Genomic DNA, 26,867 nt, shown 5'->3' with positions numbered 1-26,867 from the left:
TTTTTTTATTTATTTTCTGGTCCAGACGCATCAGAGAAGGCGAAGCTCCGTCTAGGAAATAAAACCCGCGGACATGGAGTTGGACACCCGGGGGGAAGACACCGTCTCTAACTTGAACTTGAGCCCTGTCGTCGGTGCGTATAGACCTAAATTTACCTTTCTCCTTTTGTGACACGATTTACATGGGTTTATATATGCGTAAAATGCGTTAAAATGAGGTCGGATATTTTTTTTACGCGTACGCATGTAGCGATATTTCCCCTGCAGACTAGGTCAGTGGATATTGACACTGTTTTGACTGAAATTATCCACAGTCCTCGGGGGGAAGTTTTCCAGGCTGTTAAAAACGCGCTTTCGGTAACACAGGCTTAACATAATCGTCTGTACATTTGATAACAAGTCCTAAACACCCATTAGTCTTTATGGGAAGATGAAATGGTCGCTAGACTGTAAAATTCCCTCTCGCAATACAAGAAAAGAGGTCGCTTTTTCGTGCCCTAGTTTTCCTTCATAGAGAGGCATAATCTTCCTCTTTGTTGTCCCCGATGCAAACACAGATAGACACCAGCAGCAAGGCAGATCACGTTAATCCAATGGAAAATACTGCTGCTCTCCAAATGAGCAATTTGTAGGATTTCAGTAAAATGTGCGTTTAATTAGAATAGCAGTGTCTCCGAGCTGTTCACTCTGAGATAATCAGTGTATGTAAGACATGAGAACATATGGTATAATTGTGTGGTTTCCCCTGATGTGTCACTGTGGTTTCCCTCAGAGAAGTTTTTGATGAAATTAATTCTACTCTCATTGAAATCTGAGAGGATCAAACACACCAGTAGCTGAATGTATTTTTAATGGTTAAAAGGCTGGAGCTTTTCTATCTCTTTCTCGTGTGAACAGTGAGTGTAGCCTTTGATACAGTAAAATATATAAAAAAGGACCACAATTTAGTTTCCTTTGAGGGATTAAAGGGAGTGTATATGATATTACTATTATATATATTACTTGTATATTTCAGTGTGTGCTTGGGGGGGAATCTTGGACAGTCACAACAAGAACTGCACATTCACCAGGAAGGATGAGTACATTTTGAAAACTAAGCAACTAACAAGTGGTTTAAAGAGTCATACAGAGGGACTTCAGCATGTAAAGGTTTTCTTCTTGTGGAAATAGATTATTATTCATTGATAAAATTACCTAAACAATCGTAGTGGGAAAGCTTTATGCTCTGTGCATCTCAGAAATAAATATCACACTGCATGTAAGATCATAGAAATTTAAATCACATCATCTTTCAACACATCAACAGACAGCATTTAACTTCCCATTGTATCTGCAAAAGCCTACGCCTTGCAACACATTGCAACACATCTCCCAATCTCATTTGCGAGAATACGCTTTTTGTATGTGTTCAGACGTTTTCTCTTAGCAGCTCGTCTCGGTTCAGGCCAAAGATAACGTTCAGCTGGCTTCTCCTGCGGCTGCTTTCACCCAAAGCACCGCAGCACACATCCGCACCTTCAGCTCAGCACAAGTCAAAAGTTTAGAAGTGGCACACACACAGTTTATCTGTGGGGTTGTTCGTCCTTTCAGATCATCTCTCCCATCCTGCACATCTGGCCGTGTGTTTTGCTGTGTGTGTGTGTGTGTGTGTGTGTGTGTGTGTGCTCTCAAGGCCTCGTCTGAAGGCTGGCTGGCTGGCTGGGGGAGATTCTGCTCATGCTGGAGTGTCAATCGAATTGCAATGCAGCAATGTTTCCCAAGAAAAGATTCTGGGCTCTGTGTTGGCTGACAGAAACTTGGCGTTGTGCTGTTACCACATTCTCTCTCTCTCTCTCTCTCTCTCTCTCTCTCTCTCTCACTGGAAAGAGGAACAGAGCAGTCAGAAGCCAAAATATGAACTGGGTCAACATGACCTGTTGGCCGTGGCCCTCGGTCGCGAACACAATCTCTGATATGATGTATTAATGCCGCCTCATATTGCATGTTTATAAAACGCAGTCGCCGCTATAAACAGGAAAATGCCATTGTGCCTTTGAGAAAACGGAGCAAAAACACAGGTGGCCCTCAGACAATGGACCGGGGCTCGTTTGTCCACCGTGAGTCAGTGGGACAGGAGAAAGACTGAAGATTGACGTGATTACCGTTTGACTTGCCTCGCCGCTCCGCAGCACAGAACCGTAGGAGGTTTGCAATGGCCGACACGAGGAGAGGAGAGGCTCTGATTCACCCAAATTTTCTCTCATTTGCTTTCAGAACGGTGTCTAGCATTGTCCCATCCTCCCTCCCCTCCCCTCCCCTCCCCTCCCCTCCCCTCCGTTCCCCCTCAACCCCACCACCCGTTCTCGCTCTACCCCTCTGTCTCTCTCATATCTCACGCAATTGATTGAAACCCTAAACGCCAAGATCAGACCGAGCGCAATCCATCCTTTCTGTGAATAGTTGATTGGATGTGATGACGTTGTGGCGTGTTGTTTCTTTAAGGGCATTTCAGGTCATGGGGAAACGGGAGGGGGGGTGGGGGGGGTGGGGGGTAGGGGGAGGTGCGAGGCTGATACTGCACTGTGGCGTGTTCTGCTGTCCCGTCCTGTGCTATCCTGTCCTGTCCAGAGCTGCGTTGCACAGCAGCACAGACAATCCTGTCGCTCCCAAATCAGGTCATCCGGCGTTTTAAGAATGTGTGCACGTAGCCGCTTCACTGTCTGTCTGTGAGGGGCGTTCAAAGGTGTTTTTCTGTTTTTTTTACCCAGCAAACCCTTCTTCTTTCATTGTGTGTGTATCTGCGCCGCCTCGTCATGTTCTAATCTGCACAGATGGACGGTGTATTAACAGTAGGAGCAGTGGGCGTCTGTCACCGATTATTTCAGTTTTTTTTCCGGTATTATTAATATGGCAAGGCATGGGCAGGCAGGAGTGTGTGTGTGTGTGTGTGTGTGTGTGTATGCGCACACACACATGCATGTGTGCGCACATGTTTGTTTGCTCTAGTGTGCCTGCGATGTCCCCACCACACACTTTACGTTTTAAATCTCTGCGCGTCTCAGTGCAGGGCATTTAAGTGCTTGACCTAATTTCTCTGGCAGCGAAGAATCCACTAGTGAAGGCCTTCCTCTGTGTGTGTGTGTGTGTGAGTTAGTTTGTGTGTGTGTGTGTACGTGCGCACGCGCGTGTTGCTCTGGGTGTTTCCTCCTTGCCTTCTAACAGGAAGCTGATGTGGAGTTCAACTGAGGACAGGGAAAAGGCCTTTTCTTTCCACTGTGAATCATTTGAGAGAGAGAGAGAGAGGGAGAGAGAGAGAAAAAAACGAAAAAAAAGGAGTGAAAAAAAGAGACCAGGCCCCTGCACTGATTCAACCCTCTGCAATCTGGCCTGCTTCTCTCTCTCTCTCTCTCTGTGTCGCTGTGTCTCTGTGTGTGTCTCTCTCTCTCTCTCTCTCTCTCTCTGTCTCTGTGTGTGTCTCTCTCTCGCTAACTCTCTCTCTCATTCTATATGCCTTATTGTCTATTTTGGCTGAGCAGACATTTTTTTTTTCTCTCGTTCTTTCTTTTTCTTCCCGCTCTACCTAGGTAACATCTATTTTTTAGAATATACAGCAGTGATCGGGAGCGAATCAGTGGGTTTACGGAGAGTTCACGAGTGCTGTGAGAAGACAGGAGAGAGAGCGAGAGAGAGAGAGAGAGAGAGAGGGAGGGGGAGAGAGAGACAGAGAAAGACAGACAGAGAGAGAGAGAGAGAGAGGAAGGGAGAGACTAAAAGCAAATGAAGCAGGCCTCTGTGGGGAGCAGTGCAGGTTCTTCCGGTTCAGTTTTAACATTCCCACAGCAGAAAGAGGTTGGCCCGTGATATGTACTTAGGAGGAAAACCATGGCCTTTATTACTGCCAGTGTGGGGGCTAAGTACAGAATCCTCAAGCCTTTTATATACCTTATAGCCTTATACCTTTAAATCTGGTGTAGCATGGAAAGAGCAAAACGATCCAAACCCCAAAAATAACTATCTGCTGTTGCCCTTATTATAAGCCCTTCTGGATAAGAGCATCAGATAAATGCCTAAAATTTTTACATTTCACTTCACAGCCACTCTACCAGAGAACAAACCTGATTGAAAGCTTTTTATAATTATCATCTCACTCCCATCCCAAAACTGTTTCCAGTCTTGCACAGATTCACTTGGTTTTAGAGGTAGAGTCTGAGTTTGTCCTTTGACTAATGTCATATTGGATGACACTTGTTCCAAGCGTTAAATACATCCCAGTGAAATGTTGAAAATGATGAAACAGCGTGGCCTTAAACCCTGATGGGAGAAAATCCCATCTTCAGGGTTGTGAATGCTTTCATGTACCTAATATGGATTTTTAAGAATTAAAATAAAAAAAAAACGTTGCAATCACATATCTAATGAACTTAAAACTGCTAAAATCTCTCTTGGACAGTCAGTAGCATTGAAGGTAAAATAGAGTCCAGATGTATTGCAGCTTAAATACAACTGTTATGCCAAGTTTATGTGCTTGAGACAACAAAATGGAAATGGATAAAGATGCAAAAATCATACGACCTTCAAAACCTTGTAAAAAATGAATGAATAACTGTATTTATATAGAACTTATCAAAACATGCTTCATGGAAATAAAAGACAGAGGTTCACATGTTATAATAGTTTTCGGCTGCTCAGCCGCATTCATTTGTGAGCTGTTTTGCTAAATCTTTAACCGTTTGTACCGTATTATGTGAGTATCTGCAAGAATTCTCTAGAATGTAGTGGGACACGGTATTGTTAATGCAGCAGCACAACAGAAATAGTCATGAATACAGTTTTAGAAACACATTCAGCAAAGAATAGCAGAGACAATGCACTCGTTGGGTTTATTATCAATAAACTGGGCTGTGCGTGGAATATTGCTGCAAAACCTTGTTAAAACCAAATGTGGTGCTTTCCCTGCTTTTATTTGTTGTGTGCTGAGGGAAGGTCGGGCTGGCAGGGTGGACTAATCGTTACAGAGATCGTCCTTCAGCCGGAGGACCTGCCTCCACCCTGCCCAGGTGCCCTTGAGCAAGATGCTGAATCCCCACCAGCTCCAGAGGCGTAGCTGTAGCTCACCCTGACCTCTGACTCCTACAGAAATCAATAGTAATATTATTATTGTATACACTGAATGTACAAAATAGTAGGGACATCTTCCTGATATTGAGTTGCAGCTTCTTTTGCACAATCCACATCTCAGTCGTCTCAAAGGTTAAAAATCCTTCTCTAACTCGTCTGCTTCTCTTTATCTACATCTCCTCCTTTGTGATTGGTTTAAATTTAATAAGGGAAATCAATAAGGGATAATGGCTTTTACCTGGTTTCACCTCATCAGTGTGCTTCATGTAAAGAGCTAGTGTCCCAGATATTTTACACGTAACAACAACAACAATAATAATAATAATAAATTCAAATAATTCCTGTAATAAAAAAAAAAAAAAGAGTGTCTCTCGGAAGAAGAAGACATAATAAATTCCTAAAAAGCCGGGCCTCTGTCTGACAGCAATGACATGTAACACCAAAAATGTTCCAGTGATATTGTCCGGTGCCCAGCTGGTACTGGCAAAGTGTGGGAAAACAGCGTCTATAAAAACTGCCAGTCTGCTGCACGTCCTAATGAATTACCGATCTTGGTGATTTTTTCATGGTGCAAGCAGAAACACTGGCGCAGCAATGCTCCATGGTGTTGATTTGTGATTTGGCTCTTTTCTCTGTCTGTTGTGTTCGGTGTAGGGCGGCAGAGGAGACCGGCGGAGGAGGAACCACAAGGCTTTGGCCACTGCATTGCAGGTGAGCTCATGGAGACACGGAACAGTGGCACACACACACACACACACACACACACCTCTATTCAGCCTGTATGCAGAGGAGGACCCGACATCTTACTTACGGGATGAACGCAATATCATTTTGTCGCATTTTAAGTTTCACTCTTATTGAGAGTGACTTGCAGTGAGTGCCACAGCAGAATAAGATTTAATACCTAGTTCACCAAAAATTACAAGCAACCAATAGAAAGGAGCGTCAGGAGCTACAGCTCCTGCACAATATTCCCCTGACCATAGCTTGACCGTGTAAGAGAGAAGTACTAGGAGAGGAAATTAAATAAGAAGTGAGGAGAGAGATAGAAGGGGTTTTAAGAGCAATTATAGTGAGGAGAGAGGATGTGATTCACTGAGGAGAAGGTGATGTGAGATGCGTCTTGAAAACACTTCATTAGAAACCTTTTTCCTCCAAAAAAGTCAACTTTTCAGGAAGTGTGGAAAAGCTTTTATTTCTTTATCAGTGCATGCAGTTTTTTTTTCATATTACAGTGTATTTTTAACAGGTTGGATTGGTCCAAGGGTTACAAAACACCTTCCACATATTATGGATAATGCTGTGTGCCAGTTAAATTTAAAAAGTTGGCAAAATATTTGGTCCCTAATATGAATTTAAAGGTGTTTGTCTTGATGCTTCTTTCTTGGCCAGGTTTCCCTTGAAAAAGAGATTCATAATCTCAGTGGGACTGACCTGGTTATATAAAGATTAAATAATAAAATAAAAATAGACTCTATGAATCTAGCCAATAAATAGTTCTTCATATTTCTAAATATGTTTTGAGACAGAGCGCACTCAAAATTTGATTCAGACGTTGGTCACCCTTCTTCAGCACTTTTTCAACCAATACAGCAAAAAAAGAAAGAATGGGTCTGTGAAACTGGGGTTTATAGCAAGACAGACAGTAAGAAGATGAACGTTTAATCTGACAAATTCTGTCTAATGTTGCAATACACCATGGTATATTTTTAATAGGCTGTAATAAGTAGAATCGGGTGATCAAATCTGAGCGATGAGCAGACTCTGTCCAGCAGTGCCATCAGTTCCCAGCAAAGAAGAAACATGCCTGCCTTCGGTTTTGGAATGCCATAATTGTGTGGGAGAGTTAGGGGGATTTGAACATAGTGGATTTTACACACGGAGACTCTCTGGGAAGAAATGAGATGGTTGCATTCTAATTTCTGATTTTTATTTTCTTCCATGGAGTTGATTATAACAACATGACGGTCTTTTAGTCCTCATAAATCAGAACATTATGTTGCAGTCATGAAATTGATGCTGTTTCGAGGTGGTTTTGACTTTGCCAGTTGTGAATGAGTAAATTTTTACTCAATAAAAGATAGCTTCGGTTATCTACAGGCCTGAAAATGCTGGATTAGTAGTTAAGGGAAAAATGATGTATGACTTGTTGTTCAGAGTGGAAAATGGTGACAACAGTGTCATGTTGACATCCGTAGGCTTAGAGACTAGAGCCTAATAACTAGAGAGTCACGAGTCTGACTGAATAACAAGCTTTCTCAGCATGAAGACTTTCTAACTCTACCTGTCTCTGACCCGGGTCAAATCCTAGTTAAAAGTAGTTTTTAGTGTTTGTTTTAACTTGCATGCACTACCGGATGGGTGGAGTTTATTGCATCAGGATAATTCCAACAGTGTAAGGTAAGCTGTCAATCTCACAAAAGTGTATTAAATTCACTTAAAATAATTTTCTTGTGGAGGGCGTCCTGGTGACATATCATGTACCTGCTACATCCTGGGTTCAAATTTGGCCTGGGATCTCTTTCCCATCTTTATTAAGACTAAGATTGCACTTTATTGATCCTTTAGGGGAAATTCAGGGAAATTATTCTTTCTCTCTCTCTCTCCTGTTAACTATCAAATAAAGCAAAAATAGTCTTATAAAAACATTTTTTCTTGTGATTGTCTAATTTACAGCAGCTATTTTATTGTCTTATTTGTTCAAACCCTAAAAAAAAGCACCTAAGTAGGCTAAGACAAACCATAAAAAAAGTATTTGCGAATACGGTTTGCCCCAGGTCTGGTCCTCTCTCTCTCTCTCTCTCTCTCTCTCTCTCTCTCTCTCTCTCTCTCCCTCTGGTGTTTCTCTCCCCTCCACACTTCCTCTGCCTCTCTCCCTGCAGAGTTTTAGCTCATGTGTGACCTCTGCAGGTGTCACTTCACATGCAACATGGCCAAGAGACCCAGATCAGGATCTGGGATCAGCTTACGTTCTTCCAAAGCTTACCACCGAACATGAGAAAATCAAACATAATACTGACCTCAGGCAGTCGACAGAATTTTTAGTTTAGGAGTTTCATTCCAAAAATAAGCACCATTTGAACATTTTGACACTTACTGCCAGCATGAAAATGTCTCAATATGGGATATTTTTGAGGTTATGCATCTGTTTAAAAACAAGTAACTTTTAAGTATATATTTTCTTTTTTTTCCCCCCACATATTGTGTAGATAATGCCCATATGGACTTAAAACCAGTGATGCAGTGGTACAGTAAACATACACTGAATGTACAAAATATTATGAAATACACTGGTGAGGTGAATTCAGGTAAAAAACATTATTATTAAAAGCCATTAAACCAATCACAAAGGAGGAGATGTAGATAGAAATATTTTTAAGCTTTGAGACAGTTGAGATGTGGATTGTGCAAAACAGGCTGCAACTCAATATGAGGAAGATGACCCTAATATTTTGAACATTCAGTGTATAGTATGAATAGTGATCGTAAACATTTATATTAGATTTGAAAAGATGGGTAAACTGAGTTAGGGTGGGTTTACCCTCCGCTGCATCCCTACTTTCGGAATAAAACCCTTCATTTGACTTAACTAGTGTAGTGGGCAGCCTCCCACTGATCAGGTGCTGTCCAGATGTGCTGGTGAGAGCCATCCTCAGGCTCCTACTAATCTCCTGTTTGGAGGGAAGGGATAGAACAAGAAAGCCCTCCGTGACTCGCAAGGGCCTAATGTACTGTACACTGTTAAAAAAAAAATAATAATGCTTTCAGTGTCTCAAATCGGGTAATCCAGATTCATCTTTGTTTTACAGAAACAGCATCCTTGTCTCCCATTTGTAGTCAAATTACCTGAATTGGGTGCTGACCCCAAGCTGAAATAACCAAAATATGGAAAGTCTATCTGTATACAGTCTATGTCCTACACACATACACCCTATCATGCTTCTTCTTCTCCTCTCCTCAAGTTTGTATGGCATTTTGATGGAAGCTTTCATCCAAAACCCCTTACAGTGCCTTGAGTGTGTACATAATTAGCATCAGTGACTGCGTTTACATGCATGAGCATTTCGTTTTTAACCCGGTTACTCAAGTAACCCAGTTTTGGGTCGACGCGTGTAAACGTCATAACTCATACTCCGATTATGAGAAACCCGGTTAAGATGCCTTATGATGGCTTACTCCCATATTAAACAGGTTATTGTGCTTGTAAACAACTCTCTCACTTTTGTTTTTTGACGTCTGTATAAACTCAGACTGGGTACATTTTGATTGTAACAGAAAACATGGCAGCAAGCAGCAGTCTGTTTACCATTACTATTAATATAGGGATCATTTCTTTCCCCTGTATTAGAAGTAACCTGCTGCTCAGTCAAAGATGGCAGCTGGTGCCGGCATCTTTATCATACTATTTTCTGGCAGACCGCTCTGTGTGTGGGCGCGACACCTCAGGTGGACGGGAATATTGTGTTAATTGGTTTATTAATGGCAACAGGGAGACTCAGTTGCAGGGTATCAAAGGTGCATGTAAACAGCTTAACCTGAATGAGATCTTCACCGGAGGAGTATGGCTAATAGCCGGGTTGCTCTGCGCATGTAAACGTTTAGCCAGCGTCTGCAGTGGGAATGAAACCCCCAACCCCTGCAATGTTTGTGCCATTTCCTCCCAAATTTAGCTGCACAGGAACACAGGTTTGATCTCTGCATGCTGCTGCTGCTTCCTGCCCCTCTACTCCCTCTTTCCCACTTGGTCTCTATCTTCATTTCCTATTCTATACCCCATGAAAAGAATAATAAAAAAAAAAAAGTAGGGTATGATATGAGCCAGAGGGAGACACCGACTCCCCTTCCCAAAAGCAAAGGTGGATTAACGGGTGTCAGGAGCACGCTTGATATCACGGACGGTTCAGCTCCGTTGGCGTCCAATTACGAAGTATTACATACAAAGTAATTATAGGGTAAAGTTCAGCGCACTGTAACGGTGTTTGTGATTTAGTAAGGGGAGAATTACAGCGCAGGTGTAGGGTAACTTCATCTTTGTAGTGTGTGTGTGTGTGTGTTCATTGGGGGGTCATGAAGGAGAAGTAATGAGAGTGGATGGTTGCTCTCCACCAGACAACCAGAATGAACCGTGCAATGGCTAAAAGAAACCCTCTCCCTCTCTCTCTCTCTCTCTCTCTCTCTCTCTCTCCCTCTCTCCATCTGTCTCTCTCTCTCTCTCTCCCTCTCTCTCTCTCCCTCCCTCTCTGTCTCTCAGACTGGGGGCTGCCCTGCCTCCACACAGCCCTCGGCCACCGATGCATTGTGGCCCGGGGCCTCATTTGAATGGGCCTTTAGTATTTTGTGTGAACAAGTCAGCGCCATTTGCATTTGTTCCAGTCACAAAGGTTTAACAGGTCAATAGGGACTCCCTGGCAGAAAACTAACACGCCAGGGCACCTTCTTTTTCCTCCCTCACGTCTCCTCCATCGCTGTGGTTGTCAGGCACCCAGCTTGTCCCGGTAGTATGTAACTCAAGCATGTGGTGTATATGTGTGTGTGTGTGTGTGTGTGTGCTTCTGTGTATAAGTGTGTGTATGTGTTTTAGGACATGATTGGTGCCGGTGGGGTGCAGGGTCAGAAAAGGGGACCTAATAATCTCGAGGCTATACTGACAAAGGTTTAATTAACATACAACTTATAGCTGCAGCTTGTTCGAATGACAGAGGGGGTTTGTTTTGTGTGTGTGTGTGTGTGTTTGAGAGAGAGACAGAGAGCAGGGGAACTTAAACACACACACACACACACACACACACACACACACACACATACATACAAGCACATTTGTGTCTGCGGTCCTGCAGAGTTTCATTTCCTGAGCCTGGAATATTAACTGTCTTAATAAAATTTGTAACATGGTGCTGAACAAAACGCAGCGATTTGTGGGAGCTAATTGCACCTAAACGGCTTCACTACAAGTGCGGCGACATGACAGTGTGCATTGTGCCGGTTATAAAGAGATACAGTAACACTTCTTGAAGGGATTTTAGTTTATTTTTCTTCACTAGGCACTTGACACAGTAGGGAGAAAAAAAGTCTCTGGTTTGGCACTTTGCAGCTAACTGAAAAAACTCTATATTAGCATTTTTAGCATTCCCCATGAAAATGAATGGGTGCCGCTAGCTTCAGCACAACAAGCTAGCGTAAGTATTATAGCCTAGCTCACATTATAAATGATATCTCTAATGGGACAGCTACTAATTTTATTAATTAGTATTAGGGCAGTTGCTAATTTACTTCATGAACATAGACACACCATGTTATTAGCCTGCGATAAAAGCTTCTAATGAGTCAATCACATTAAAATGAAGCCACTGTAATTCATTACAGCTGTGTGCCTAAGTAAACTGTTAGCACACCTTACTAATTTGTCTGCGGAAGTGCTTTTTGCAAAGTCATTACACCAAATATGAGCCCTGATTTTTTTTTTTGCCCGCATTTGAGTGAAATATCTAGAGAGAACAGTCTATCCTCTCATTAAAGATTTATTGTTATTTTTCGGAGGCATGGCAGAATCGACTTTTTATGGTTCTATTTCCTTCGGAGTATGTGTCGCTTATGTGGCTTGCTTGGGGCTTTCAAATCCCGAGCCAACGCCACTGTCAAAAAGTATTTCTGTACTCAACATGTCATATACTTAATGATATTTTTTGTAATAGCCTCACCTAATATATAAATGAGCGGGCCGCTTGCACTTGAAATAATACCAGAATAATAGCATTCTACCAGCGTTTCCATCTATGTGGGTTTAAAGAGCCAGCAGGGCGGCAGGGTGGCCTGGCGGTTAGAGAGATGGTCCTGCAATTAAAATGTCACAGGCTCAACCCCCGTAACAGCCAACGCGTGTCCGTCAACAGCCACGTTTTCTGTTGAAGCGTCCTCGAGCAAGACACCGAACCCCTACCGGCTCACTCACTGCAAGGCACTCTGGGTAAGAGCGCCAGCCAAGTGCCTAAAATGTGAATATAAATTAGCAGCGTCACACTTTCCACATTGTCGGCAGCTTTAACAGCTATATATATTTTATTTTTTTTGGTCATATTTTACAATGTGCCGCCTACTTGTTAGGCATATAACAATATGTCATAAGCAGTTACAAAAACCCACAACCCTTCATCAGCCTCCCTCATCGCCCTTTTTATTCACAATGTAGTTTTGTCAGCAAGTAGGATAATAATCCTCAACATACAACATCAAACATGATTGGTATTTACCAGACTAGTATGCCCAGTATGCATTATTTGTATATTTTGTGCAGGGTGAAACTCCACTCCCTAGTTCTTCAGTATTGTAAAAATACAGGTGTAGGAAGATAGTTTCTATTTTGAAACAGTGTGCAATATATTTTAATTTTAGATTGTCTTTAAATGCAGTTGAGTTGTATACTTCTGGTTTTGTTCATATCTAAAGCAGCATCCTTGTTTGTTTTATCCTCATGAATGAAAGACCCTCCTTTTAAGTAATACAACATTATTTCAGATATAAAATATAAAATTGACCCAGTGTATTCTGCAGTCTAACCTTCTTTAAAATCTGTCAGTCTTGGAGGAAAGCTGATGAAACTTTCCCTGATCCAAGTCGTTTCTGCTTCTGAAAGTCTGAACTCCTCTCTTAAAGTTGCTTCCAGGCCTCAGCTTATAAGAAAAGCCCTCATTCCCCATACCCCCAGTAAACCAGAAATACTTTAATCACTATGTGTATACACTAACATGTACAGTATTAGGAATTTGCCTTGGTGACTTGGCGCATGTAACATAAATATAGCAGAATATACAGACATATACAGACATAATGTATATAGTAGGAGACAAAACAATGTACACATTATTACAACACACCATACACATGGTTGAAATATACACAGGTTGAATTTACACCAATACATTTCAAGTCTGAGAGGGCAGAAAGATTAGTACAGTTTAGAGAGGCATGTGGCAAACATGAGAAGTGGAAAAAATGAAATATTATGTGGCAGATGTAAGTGAGAGAGTAGGGAAAACTCTGAGAAGGATTTAGTAAATAAGTAATTGGGCTCAATTGAGCTTTTAGAGCCATGCTTACAATTGCTCCTGTCATGCTGATCTGAACTCGCCTGGACGCTGTGCTGTGCTGCGTTTTATTGCAGTGGGTTGTGTTGTGTGACCCACTGTTTGGATTTCTGTTCCATTATCTTTCAAACTTGCTGCAGTTTGGTCTCAAGTAGAGAAAAGCAAAGTAAAAACCCAGAGTTAGGTGCTACAAGCTGCTAGCTAGGCCTGTAGCCAGGCCCAGAGAGCCAGACCTGGCAGCTCCGAGGCTGCGACGTGTGAAACGCTGCACACAAAGGAGCTCGCTCCATCTGTATGCACCCTACATAGGCAGGCTTTTGTTGCAGCCGACAGGCACATGACTGCTAGCATCTTAACCCCTCGGAGCCAGCGTCTCTTTTCCCGGCTCACTAGACTGCACACTGCAGTAGGCACGACAGTCCATTATTGCTTTTTGGAAAAAAAAAAGAAAGAAAAAACAAAACAAAACAGTGTTCTCGAGGTTTAGGACTTGATTTAAAGTGAGAGGCAATAGTTTGTTGTTGATTTATATGTTTAGTATTTTTATGGACATTCCTCTCAATGAAAACTCCCCAAAAATGTGTTTAAAAAACTGTGTTGTTCTCTGTGTGATAGTATTGAATATAATAGTATAGTATTAGTATAGTGTTTGGACATTGATACAAAACTTTTAATTGTTTTATAAATCTGTTAATGGAGATGTAAGACTTTTTAAAAGCGAAATAAACGGTATACATTGTTTGAAAAATTGGATGGGGGCTACTTTTTTAACAATGATTTGGGGTTAATATCAAGGTCAGCCGTGAACAGGAGAAGACCAGAGAACAAAAAAATGTGCCAACAGTCCACAAAGTGTTCAGTGTTTTCACATGAAGTGTATGTAAAAATATGCAGATTTATATTTTTAGTATTTCTGAAGAGATTTATGAAGCATTAAGTAAAAGATTAGATAAAAGATGATGTGCACATTTCAGTCTAATTGCATTTTCGATTTACTACCAGAGCAGCTTTGCTTTATTTATCCGTACATTTCACATAAAGTTGTATGATAGTTCAGAAATGAGTCAGGCGATTCCCTTTGGGAGAACTCTCTGTAAAATCCAATTAAAGATAAATCACCACCATCAAGACTCGATGGCTGTGGCAGCGACGAGATGCTCCGACCTATTAGCACTCTTTCATTTTTCAATTTTAGCATGCTACGTGGATGTCCTTGAGTAGGTCATTAAGGCAGACACACACGCACACGCACACACACACACGCACACGCACACACACACACGCACACACACACACGCTCTCTCTCTCTCTCTCTCTCTCTCTCTCTCTCTCTCTCTCTCTCTCTCTCTCTCACACACACACAGACACACTCTCTCTCTTCCTCACTCTCTTGCACACTCACTCAAACACACATTTTTAATGAGATGGCGAGGAGCAACTAGTTTGTTACTATTTCATTTTACTTGTCATCATTTTTTTTTTAGATAACAGTAAAACCAGTGGAGAAAATTATGCATCCCATTATAATTTCATGACATTCATATGCTTAAAATGGGGATGCTTTTCTTATTAAACCACAGTGAACTACCAAGAAAAAAAAAAAAAATACAAATGATGCTCCAATTTCAGGAACTTTGCTTCTCATTACTATTTCCGGTTTGCCTAAAAATCCCTGGATACTCTGCATTTCATATGCACTTACTCCTGGGCCTCGTGTTACACTGTGCAACCCAGACAACCCCACACGTGTGCTTGTGTGTGTGTGTGTGTGTGTGTGTGTGTGTGTGTGTGTGTGTGTGAGAGGTAGTGTGTGTGTACAGACTCGTGGCCGATATGAAATCAAAGGAACGCTCTATTTGGAGCGCCCCTAAACCCTTACTCAGCTGAATTGGATAGGTGCGAGTTAGGCGAACATGCTGTCACTCTCTGTCAGATAAGTGACTGATCTCAGGAAAAAGAAGAGAATAGAAAGGTGGGGGGTGGGGGTGGGGGGGGGGGGTGAGGCTGCAGTGCTTTTTAAGGCAGTTAAAATAAAACATGGCTCCGCGTCTCTCTCCCTCCTGTGTGAAACGTGGGTGTACGGTCCCGGTGGGGGCTGGGGTGCGAAGGGCTCCTATCTGGGCCGAGCTAGGCCACCCAGGCCCCATCCAGGCTGCAGTGTCCCTGTGACGTGGCATTAAACTAGAACCAACAGTCCGAAGCCTTTAAGAGGTGGTACCACTCCCTGAGAATCCAAGAGACCTAAAGTGTCCGTCGATAGAGCCGAAAAAAAAAAATTAATAACGGCCGTTTATTAATGTTTGTTTCATTTATGCGGGAGGGAACCCCGAAATATGAGCAGTTAAGTAGCAAGGAATCAAGAGAGGTATGTAAGGGAGGGGAGGGAGGGGAGGTAAGTTTCAAATGGTAGAAAATGTATGTGTGAAAATTGATGTTCGATTTACCTTTTTAGCCTGTGTGCAGCTTGCAATTTGCTTGCAGTTTTGCATGAGTAATAATGAGTAATTTCCAGAGAGGCACCACATACAGGAACAACACAAATGCTTGAGCTGAAATGTTTCAGCCTTGAGAGCACTTGACTCCACATTCAGGACATTTTTCTTGTCTCGTGTAGCATCCCACAATATTTCGATGCTTCAGTGCCTCACTATGAAAAAAGTATTTAATATTAGCTTTGAATAAGACCAAGGATTGCAGTATGTGTTTTGATGTAAATTCTCACAGTTATTATAAATTACAGAAAACAGCCCTTGTTGCCAAGGATCAGAGTGGCGTTTCTTTGTTCACTGGGTAAAGACACTCGTAATTACATTTTTTTTATGTCCTCGAGATGGGCAATGGATTCTGTTAGCTAAATTAGAAACCAAACTTTTCTAATAATCCTGGCAGTGGGAAAATGACCTAGAGAAGGTAGTCTCATGGTTAACTGAAAGTGGGACGATGATTTTCCCAGAGCACTGCCCTTACTTTAATGAGAGAAGGGGTCCAAGAGGAAGAGCTGTGAAGCTGTTAGAGTGCTGCTTGTTTCGATATATTGTCTGTTTGGCTGTTTTAAGGCCGATCGGGACACTTGTGTCCAGCAAGTGCAGGGCCATTTTGTCTCTCTGCTTTTCCAACCTTTGCTATGCTCTGCTGCCGAATGGGTTCCCTCCACAGCAAAACCTTATTTTCAGAGGTGAGTAGCTTAATGATTATCAAAGAGATACATTTAAATCAAAGCTCTTTGTGTCCTTGATAAGTGTAATTTTAAAACTGTTATTGTCTTTACTGTGAATCGGGTTCAGAAGTCCCTCAAGAACAGTTTTTAATATTGAATGCAAATGCCACTTTACTAATTGCTGTATCATCTCGTACACATTTGCAATGTAAAAGTTTTGCAAATCATTTCTTTGGATATTAAACATAATGAATATCATGTACTAAGACTAGACAATCATGAAAAAAAGGCCAAAATAGAAGTTTGACAGGAATCATGTTGAAAAAGTTCCTCTGATGAGAGGTTGCTGTAGTGAAATGCACAGGAGAAAAGAAAATGTATTTAATACTTAAGGCTTTAAGACTTTGAAAATGAAGTCATGAAAAAGTATATAACTTATTAAAAGGTCTGAAACAACTTGCATTAGTAATATTTGCATTTGAAAATGTGGATTTTGGAATTACAGATGCAAAAAGGTCTGAAAGGTCTGAAACTCAAATGCCTTTTGTTTGGTGAAAAGGCACTTTGACATGTTTCACACTCACAATGAGATGATTGCCTATTTCCTTGACAACTGAAGAAGAATGTATTTTTACTGTCTGACATGCATTAAGAGATTGATATAATAATATTTTCATAAGAACGTGTTGTAACATCGCAGCGCAATAGCCTTCTCGATACACACTGTTTTATTGCAGAGGCTGAGAGAGAAATTTCTTTTTCTCTTATAAGCGCGTTTTAAACTTGATTTGAATCTATCTTGTGTAGTTTTTAAAAATAGATTATGTCCTAATTTTTGGACCGTAATAATAATGTATTCCTTAGTATCAATGATTATTGATGAAGTCTATAGAGAATAAAAATGTGTCTCCCTGTTTATGTTTTTTCTGTATTGCTTTACAGTGTTCAGTGTTCAGTGTTCAGTTTATCAAAGTTAAATTTGTCAGGCAATTCTGTCTGCCAACAAAACCAACAAAAACAAGAATTATGTATTTTATTACTGAATTATGCAGAATCTTTTTAGAAAAAATTAATTGTCCTTTTCAAGGTTTCCTTTTGAAAAAAAAAAAAAAAAAAAAAAGATTTTGCTTTACCTTATTAAACCAGATTAAAAGTTCCAAATTTAATTGTCTAACCTTTTCTTTTTTGAGGAAGTTACATATTCTGTCAAGCCGCTTTGTAAATAAAGTCATAAATTCATTCAGGGTTTTTAAAAATTGATTCAGGAGAAAAAAAACATTTTTTAACCTTGACTCAATTTGCCTGCCTTTTCAAAGCAGTGAATCCTGGTTACATTTGCTCATATTATCACATTATTTACCTTGTATCTTTTAATTTTACTCAGTGTCAGAAATACTGTCATATAAACTGAGATTATTTTCTTTCCAGTACAAGATTTTTTTTTTCCAGTAAATGTAATATATTTGTTTGTATTCAGTATATTTCAATAATAGGCAGAAAAGAAATTAATACACTCTTAGTTCAATCTCTCTTGTTTCTCTTGCTGACATGAAATTATTGCATTTTAGGATCTTTATAAACTTTGAAACAACACTTTATTTGGTCATAACATCTCTCAGGGTTTGAAATGCATACAAAAAGCAAAAAGTAGAAATTCTTTAATATGAATATAACATGATAATGCGAACATGAACACTGAATAGAAAATCGAAAGTACATTTGGAGAATTTTTTTTTTTTTTCATCCATAACAGAATGCGCAGGGTTAACCACTGTGTGTTTTTAGTCTTAATGTGACTGAAGGAATTTAAATCTCGAATACCTACAGTTAACTAAAGGCTTGTTTTGGCATTTATCAAAAAATAATCGTGTTTTACTTATAGAAATGTTCGTTGTTTAGTGATCTGGCAAATTATGAGCAGTGTGTTAGTGACTGCATCACTCTAGCCGCCATGTTGTCTGCTCCTGTCCTCCATTTTGTGATTTTGTCTCTCAGTTGTTGCTTACCTGTTTTTTTTGTTTTTTTGTTTTTTTTTAATCAAATTTAGCACTGGCTCTGGCTCTTCAACACACCAACATGGCACAATTGTAATTTATATTGCTTTCTCATGATTTTCAGATGTACATTTAATTTTGTATGTTAACATTATCCATCAAGTGAATTCCTTATAGCTCTCATTTTAAGAGGGAGACCAACTGTAGCTGATGTGTGAAGAAATTTATATGGTGATTGTTACATATAAAGTCCATTCTGTAAAAATTGAAATCTGCCAGTGAATGCCCGGACGAGTTGAAAACTGCCTAGACAGGCAAAATACCTCAAAAAGAGGAGTGTGTCCTATGTAACAAAGTGTTTACTTCTTGAAACGAATTTATCCACGTCCTCAGCGCCGGCCGTGTCGGTGGCTGCATGCGGCGTTAGGTTTTACAGCTCCGCAGTGCGAGCGGCTGTGACCCGCAGCCCCGTAATGGCCGCCGGGGGTCACGGAGGTTAATAGAGACTGATGTACGAGGCCCCTGAGTGACATCCCAAAGGGGATGGCCCCTTAATCCTTATTAGGCCTCTGTGTTAGTGATCCTTACCTTTCAAAGCAAACAGCACGCTCCCTTTGCCGTGGGGCCCCGGCCTGCCCCCGGCGTTACACTTCTGACCTCGGGGTCGTGGCCTTTGTTCACAGCCCTTCAGAGCCTGACCCGCGGGGTCACGGCTGTAATAGAGAAGTTGTCGAGGCGCGTGCTCCCGAGGGGCCCCGCAGCAGACCACCTCGAAGAGTAGAGGGAGCCGGCCCGGCCCGCTGGTCACCGAGAGGGAGCGGGTGTCTGTGTGTTCGCCAGAGTGTGAATGTATAGATAGCTGGAACTTGTAGGGTGAAAATTAGACAGATGTTACATGCCTGAGTCAGTAGCGTTCAGCACAGGGTCTTTACGTTGCAAATAAGACCCAACCTCTGGAATTTTAAATGCAATAAGTCATGTATTCTCAGAGGTTAATATTGCAGACGGGGTCCCGTCTCTCATAACTGGCCCGTCCAGGTGCTTCTACTTACGCGACCGCGTTCGTTTCACTGTTAACTAAAAGCTACAACCAATAAATTGAGGAAATTGCCTTTTTGGTCCCGAGAAGGATTTTAATACTTTGATTCCTTCCTGTATCTTAAGATGAATTTTCCTCTCAGAAAAAGTTCTTTTGGCCTTTCATTTCAGCTAACCTGCTGTAATTTGTATTAAAAAAACACTTTTCTAATGTATGTTGTATAATTAAATTTTATATTGTGATTTCTTTATCTTTTCTGATTCAAATATACCTGTATATTTTTGCCATTGAGCATTAATATTGGTGAAATATCGCATGTGTTGCTTGTCCCAGGCAGTCGGACAATATAGCACCAAGGGGTCTGTGTGCCATAAATTTAATCTGGATTTGTTGAGTGGTTGTATTTGTAGTAGTGGATTCGCAGGATGATTCATAAGGATGTGAAGGCTCCTGAGGTCTGATACAGACCACTGGATCAACAGCCATATTGTTTCAGTATAACTCATTTCTACTGTGAGAGATTCATTGCAGCCATCTTGCCACTGTGCAATATGATTTTCACATCTTTGTACGAATCAAAGCTGTACAAATTTCTACAACGTGTTTTGCATTTCATTCCTCACCCTCTTGCATCTTTCTGATTTTTGAAGATTTTGAAACACTGTCATTACACCTAATTGCTTTGCAGAGGCTCTCCTTTTGAGTCTGTTCTCCAGCTTACCATATTTCAACAGATCTGAGCAGATCTTAAAAAAATGACTCTCACATGCATATCAAATATCAACAATGCATTATGCTTTTAAAGCACAATAAATGTGCGGTACGGCGAAGCGCAGCTCGGATTCAGCCTAGAGATGAAGCGGGCCGATAAAAAGACTGGGTTGTGGACTCTTGAGTCGTAAAGGAGGTTGTTAATATTGGAGTTTCATCAATGGCAGCATTACGCAGGCCGCTCCTGCAGGGGCGAGGCCGCGCAGAGGGCTACAGTGTCAGAAGTTGGCAGCTGAGCCAAAACCAGAGCCGTATCCTCAAGTGAACTCTCCACGACGTACGGTGCAACAGGCTCTGCCAAGTTTTTTGAATTCCTGCCACATGTTAGATGGTAAACAACTGACTAGCAGAAACAGTGTCTTAGGTAGACGAGGAGGGCTAAGGGACACATCCAAATGACTGATGAAACCTACGTTTGTTTTACACTATTGTCTGATTTATGTTTTGCATGTACTTGTAATGGTGATTTACTCGTGCAGCGATTGTAATTGGTTCAAAGATGTGGCGAGATGTGACGTCACCCTGATGTCTGCTGGTGCTCGATCCGTTTTTCTCATCAACAGACAGGGATGAATTTATATCTTTATAAAGTACAAAGAAATGTACGATTCCCTCATGTTCAAGCACTGTAGCAAACCTTATCTTATCGTACTTGCGCTCGTTTTTCATGTGACTGAAGGTTTTCGCGTCGACGCAATGTGCGTTTTTGATGCGCGGACGGTGCGGCACAGTACTGGCTGTGGCATTACCCAGAATACCGAGAACCTGAGTTTCATTTGAGACTCTGGAAAAGCCGAAGAGTGAGAGAGAGACAGTTAGGCAAGACAAGTGCACTGTCTCTCTCTCTTTCTGTCTGTCTGTCGTTCTCTGGGTCCGTCCTCCGAGGTAGAAACACACACAGCAGCGTAACGCCTTTCTCTCAGCTTCCGAGACTGGGAGTGAGCTGGGAGAGACTGCAACTACCCAAGCCGCCATATTAGTTTGCTGTTCACTCCTACTGCGGGCTTCGTCTACTTCTCCCCAGTAAAAAAACCCCCCCACATACACACAAAATAAAATGGTAAAGTGAATAAGAAGGTTCCCCACCTTTTATTTTTTTTTCTGAACGTTTGCAGTGGCCGCTCAGTCTCTGAGTGAGCATTAAAGACAGATTGAAATCAAGATCAGTTAGCCGTGCTCCATGATGTGAGATCCATCCGTTTTTTGGACAGTTTTCCCTTTTTCCCCTCTCTTTTGTGCGGCTGCTACTTTGGGGAGAGAGGAGGGGGGAAAAAAAAGTTGCCTGTGCTGAGTTCTGGGTTTCTTTGGGAAAGAGAGGAGTGGAGGGGAGGGGAATGGCGTCTAAAAGAGAGGAAGTTGTTTTTTGCCATGGGGAATCTGTTGCAAACAGCTAAGGGGCATTACAGCATTGGCCGCAGAGAGAAGTTTTGGGGAGGGAAGTCGGGTGGAAGCAGGACGAGCGTGAATAACCTTCAGCAGTCTGATGCAGAGGTTGGTAGGTGTGTGTGTGTGTGTGTGTGTGTGTGTGTGTGTGAGAGAGAGAGAGAGAGGGAGAGAGAGACAGAAAGGGTGGTGTCTGGCAAAGAAGTCACAAAATTATGTAAGAAAATGTGACCCACATTTCATCCAGATCCTCCTCAAAGCAAGCTTAAACTGAAGTCCTGAAGAATTAACACTAGCTGTTCGCCGCACGGCTGTTTACTGTATGCCATAACGGTGCTACTGAAAGGACAAGAAAGGGTGGGAGACAGAGTGGGCTGGACACTCGAGGGGGGCGGAGGGGGGGGGGGGAAGGAGGGGTGCAGGACACGAGCAGAGTCATCAGGAGAGTCCATTTTATCGCTCTGTTACTGCCCGACATTTCTCCCCTCCTTATTCGCACGCAGGACCGCCGCTCCTGCAGGTTTTCGCCTTATTCGCGGCGAGGCGAGGGGTGGCCCAGTAAGGTGTATGCGGGTGCATTGCGGTAAATATCGCAGGAAATTACAGTGCGGTTCGCTGTTGCAATCATGACCATTGCTCAAGTGCGTCTCCTTCGGTCGTGCTCCGGGGCATTCGCACCCAGGCGCTTATCTGGCTTTGAAGACTTGCCAAAATAGTCAAAGTGTCCCGGCAGTTTGTCAAATCATAAAAGTGTCTGTGGTCGAGAAAAGAGAACCAGTCACGAAGACACTATTCACCTCTGTTCACCTCAGTCTTATACTTTTTTATTTTGCCTTTCTTTGCCTTTGGTTTTTTGGGTTGCCTGTAGTTGCTTGCATCGCAGTCGACCCCCTGCAACTTTTGTGAAAATGGACTCGTCTGTCGTAGAACAATATGTGTCTGATATCACACTGTACGGCAGCAACAGCTCTGAAACGGGAACAAAAGATGAATCTTAAAGTTAGGTTTCGAAAGTTATTCTAGACTCCTTTAATCATCAGTGTGTATGTGTGTGTGCGTGTGTGTGTGTGTGTGTGTGTGTGCGTGAGGTGGCTATCCTCCTTAGGACGAGTGCACTGTGTCACCACCCCGCACCCCCGCCCCCCCCCCTCCACACCCGCCTTGTGCATGCGCACGTCGTGCCGGGCCGGTGATGAAAACACGTAGTGCGCACGCATTTCCACACGTCCCCGTTTCATCATCAGCTGAGCTCTTTCTCCTCCACTCACAGCTCTCTTCCCTCCCTCTCTCACCCCCTCCCTCTCGGCTCTCTCTTCTTTTTCTATCCATCTCTCTCTTCCCTCCTCTCTCTCTCTCTCTCTCTCTCTCTCTCCCTCCCTCCCTCCCTCCCTCTCTCTCTCTCTTTCTCTCTCTCTCTCCCTGGGTCCCGGCCACATGCGAGAGGGTAGACTAGGACGCTGCAGCTCTGAAAAAAAAGAGGGGAAAAACGCTCTGCTGCTATTTCTACAGGCGGGCCCTCCCCTTCAGCTAGTCTGTGCCAAAAGAGGGAGGGATTTTTTACTACTCCCAGTCCCAGGATTTTAACCCTCTGCCTGCTCTAGCCTCTCTGCAAGATCTGCTCCTCAATATCCTGCAACAAGTGGCTTTGCTTTACTCCTACTTCGACCTTGCTGCGCCATTTGCAAAGACAATTTCGGGACCCCGTTTTCTTCTCCTCCCGGGCGCTGATCGCGTGCGTTCGGTGACTTTTTTTTTGCCGCTTCCGAGTTGTCGTCGGTAGTGTTAAAACGGGCTGGGAGAATCAGTGGTTTTTGGTTTATGCCTCAGCGTGATGCGAAAGGCTTTTCTAGCATGTGTGTCCTGATCACTCGCCGTGCCTCCTTTTCTCGTGAGTGGAGATTGCGCCTTCCTCCCTCAGGCTGAGGACGAAGACGGCAGTTTGTTCTCGGCATGTTGTACGACTGTGTTGCAGCTGTCTTGATTTCATGTTACCTGTCTGCGTGTGTGGTGTCTCGATTTCTCTTTTTCTCTCTCTCTCTCTTTCTCTCTCTCTCTCTTTCTCTCTCTTTCCCAAAGGCTATTAGATTCACAGATGATTTCTCATGCAGTTTCCTGTGCTCTCTTATCTCGTATGCCCTCTACCTTCCTCCGTCCTCACCCTTTCCTTCTCGAAATCTCCTTCTTTCGCGTTTTCTCCCCCCCACCCTCTCTTCCTCACGCTCTCTCTCTCTCTCCCTCTCTCTCTCTCTCTCTCCCTCTCTCTTCCCCTCTCTCTCTCGTGGGCAGTCTACAGTGAAAGGGGAGCAGGAGGGCGGAGCAGTGGTGGGGCTTTTTCTGGGACAGGTGCCAATTCCAAACAAAAGACACAAAAAGCCAAAAAAGAGTGAGATGCTTCCAAATGAAAAAGAGAAAAAAAATGTTGCATGTTGCAAGAAGTGATTTGTAGCGATTACATGTGTGTGTTTTTGTGTGTGTGTGTGTGTCTGTGAGGAGGGGGGCAAAGTTACAAATATACAAAAAATATTAATATTGCAGGACTTTTTATTGCATGAGCGAGTCGCAGAGATTTTGAATTCTCTCTTTCCCCTCTCCTCTCTCTCTCTCCCTCTCCCTCTCCCTCTCTCTCTCTCTCTCTCGCTCCCGTGAAGGCATTTGAGTTTCGAGCGGGGAAGAGAAGGAGGGGTGGGTGGAGTTGGGAGGGGGCACAAGGAGGTGGAGCCTCCCTCCCTCACCCCCCTCCTCCTCCCTGTTGAGTCTTCTGCATTATTCATATGCCCGGGCCAGTGCTGCGATCTGACTGGCTGCCTGGCTTAGCATTCACCCGACATTCAGTGGCTCTGTTTGCTAACATTCCTCATTCAAAGCCTTGTTAACTGCCAGACGGGAGGAACACGCGACTCCATGGGAAACCCACATGGCCTCCCCATTGTGGCGGGCCCTGACAGTCTCAGACTAGGGGGTGGCAGACAGGAGAGTATGAGGGGAGCCGGTTAGTAAATATAAGAAGGCAGCAGCCCGGGTTAGGCAGGTTACCAAAAGCTTAGGGCAGGCGTGGAGACGGGTTTAGAGGAAGGTGGCCAGATTGACAGGGTGAAAACCAGACAGAGGGGCAGACAGATGGGCAGACAGACACCTAGACGAGGCGTTCAGGCAGACAGGGAGGCTGGCAGTTTGTGGGGCTCTGAATGGAGTCTCTCGTTGGCGTGCCCGCCTACTCCTTGCAGGGAGTGCAGAGCTGTGTGACTGAATCAGAGCTCCTTCTCTGCCCTTCTCCACAGAGAGGATATGTGGACGTACAGTGTGGAGCTACCGAGGGATCCGGCACAATGGACCGCCGAGATTTCTACTCTTTACCCCGATAGCTGACGGATGTGTCTGCCAGTCGCCCTCAAGTCTTAGTGGGTAAGTCAGAGGCTGTGTGTGTGTGTGTGTGTGTGTGTGTGTGTGTGGGTTAAGTGTGGGTGTGGAAGTGTCTGTGTGTGTGCGTGCATGTGTGTATGTGTGTGTGTGTGAGTGCGAGTAGGCATGTGTGCGTACGTGTGTGTGAGTGAGTGAACAAGGGAGGGTGCACACATGCAGACGTTTTGTGACAAAACTAGCAACACAAACATGACGAAACAAACGCAAGAGAGTGGCTGCGTTTGACTCTGTCCTTGTGTTCCTTGTGTTTGAACGTCATGCCTGGGTGTCGTTTCATTCAGTCCGTCTGCAACACGACTATCCAGAGAGAAGCAACTTCACTAAATATAGGCAAACCAGGGGGAAACGTGGCACGGGCTTTGAATTTCAGATGAAACGGAGCTAATCTCTCTCCGAGTACATTCTTACCTGCAGTTTGCGCTGTAGGTCGGTCTTTTTGTGTGTGTTTGTGTGTGTTTGTGTGTATGTGTGTATGTGTGTGTGTGTGTGTGTGCGTGTGAGAGAGAGAGAGAGAGAGGGAGAGAGAGGGAGAGAGACGGTTTTGGAGGGAGCAGAGAGGGACTAGTGCTGTAATGCTGGGCCGAGGGCCAGACAAGGCCTGCTACACAAGGCCGTGCCCCACCACAACGCTCCCTCTCTCTCTCCTTTTCTGTCCCCCGGTCAGCTATCACAAAACTATCAACCGCTATTCTGACACTGAATTTGCTCTTGAAACCCCATTTCGACGAATGTGTCAGAGGTTTATGTTTTGTAGTGGGTTAAACGTCTGAAAATGGGCCATTGCTGACACGTGGCCACACATCGCTTTAATATAGCACGAACGGGCCTATTCAAGGTGCAGTTTATTTTTTGTCACCGCTCGTCACCGCTCGAATATGAAAGGTTCGTTTTCGTATTTTTCAATTTTCCTTAACATTTTGTACACGAGAAAAAATGTTTGAAGCCGTTAAGTTGTAGACATTTCTTTTCTTTATGCGAGTTATATGGTTTAAAGACTGTTTCCAAAGCAGGGAAACCTAATTATGCAGTATTTGGGGTGGATCTTTCGAAGGGAATAGGAGGGTACGCGATTATAAGAATTAATAAAAGTTATAGAATCATTTATATTAGTTTCACACCTGCTCTATTCCCGAGGAAGAATATCAGCTCATATTTTCAATGTATTATATCTTATTTTTTGGAAAATTCAATGCGCCGCACCCTTTTTCGATGCCAGTCGACGCCGTGCCCATCGATTCGTACCCATCGATCGCTTTTTCGCACAAGCGCTAAGTGAAACCGGATGCTTTCTCCCGCTGTTCGCCGAGTGTGTGCGGTGGCATGTCGAGCACCTCAGCGGATTCGAATCGACCCTGACCAATAGGTGGGAGTGGAGGCAGTGTGAGTCATCGCAGATAGCTCTAGTCATCCCACCTACATCGTACGTTTGACAGCCTATTCATCCACCGCACTGCCGGTACAGCGCCTGGCGCGAGCTCCGCCATCACTGCCGCTCCAGCAGGAAACCCTGATGTCGATCCCGCGTTTGACGCTACGAAAACGCTCCTCGGAGACCTTCGACCGCCTGGAACGATGAGTTGATACGTCAGCACGTCGAGCGGTAATGCGTCAGTCCAGGACACCGATCATCAGGCAAAGTCAAGCTGTAGAAATTTGCCACAGAGTCAAATGAAGGATATAATTCTCTTCTCTTCTCTTCTCTTCTCTTCTCTTCTCTTCTCTTCTCTTCTCTTCTCTTCTCTTCTCCTCTCTTCTCTTCCCTTCTCTTCTTCGTACGCAGATAGAAAACGTAAGATAATATTTGTGGTGTGCCTTACAGCCCTTGACAATCAAAAGCCCTTCAGGGAAATGGAGAGAGACGCTGTTTAATCCGTGTTTTATAACTTGGAAACTGCGTTGATCATTTCGTATGCCTTAGAAAAACA

At 43.2% G+C, this 26,867-nt stretch overlaps 1 long non-coding RNA gene across 1 annotated transcript; it reads left to right on the top strand.

Annotated features, from left to right (window-relative positions):
- On the top strand, window positions 1-24,909 carry LOC139656133 (uncharacterized). The gene is made up of 3 exons (XR_011696087.1): window positions 1-134; window positions 5,752-5,808; window positions 24,801-24,909. It is a non-coding gene; the product is annotated as an uncharacterized lncRNA (long non-coding RNA).
- The last annotated feature ends 1,958 nt before the right edge of the window (window positions 24,910-26,867 follow it).

Source organism: Centroberyx affinis, unplaced genomic scaffold (genome assembly GCF_046629955.1).
Source record: "Centroberyx affinis isolate AG114_WGS23_722 - 3 ecotype Tasmania unplaced genomic scaffold, CSIRO-AGI_Caff_v1 ptg002386l_1, whole genome shotgun sequence".
Taxonomy (NCBI): Eukaryota; Metazoa; Chordata; class Actinopteri; order Beryciformes; family Berycidae; genus Centroberyx; species Centroberyx affinis.
The sequence above is the reverse complement of the archived record's forward strand: the minus strand, read 5'-3'. Positions and strand labels throughout refer to the sequence as shown.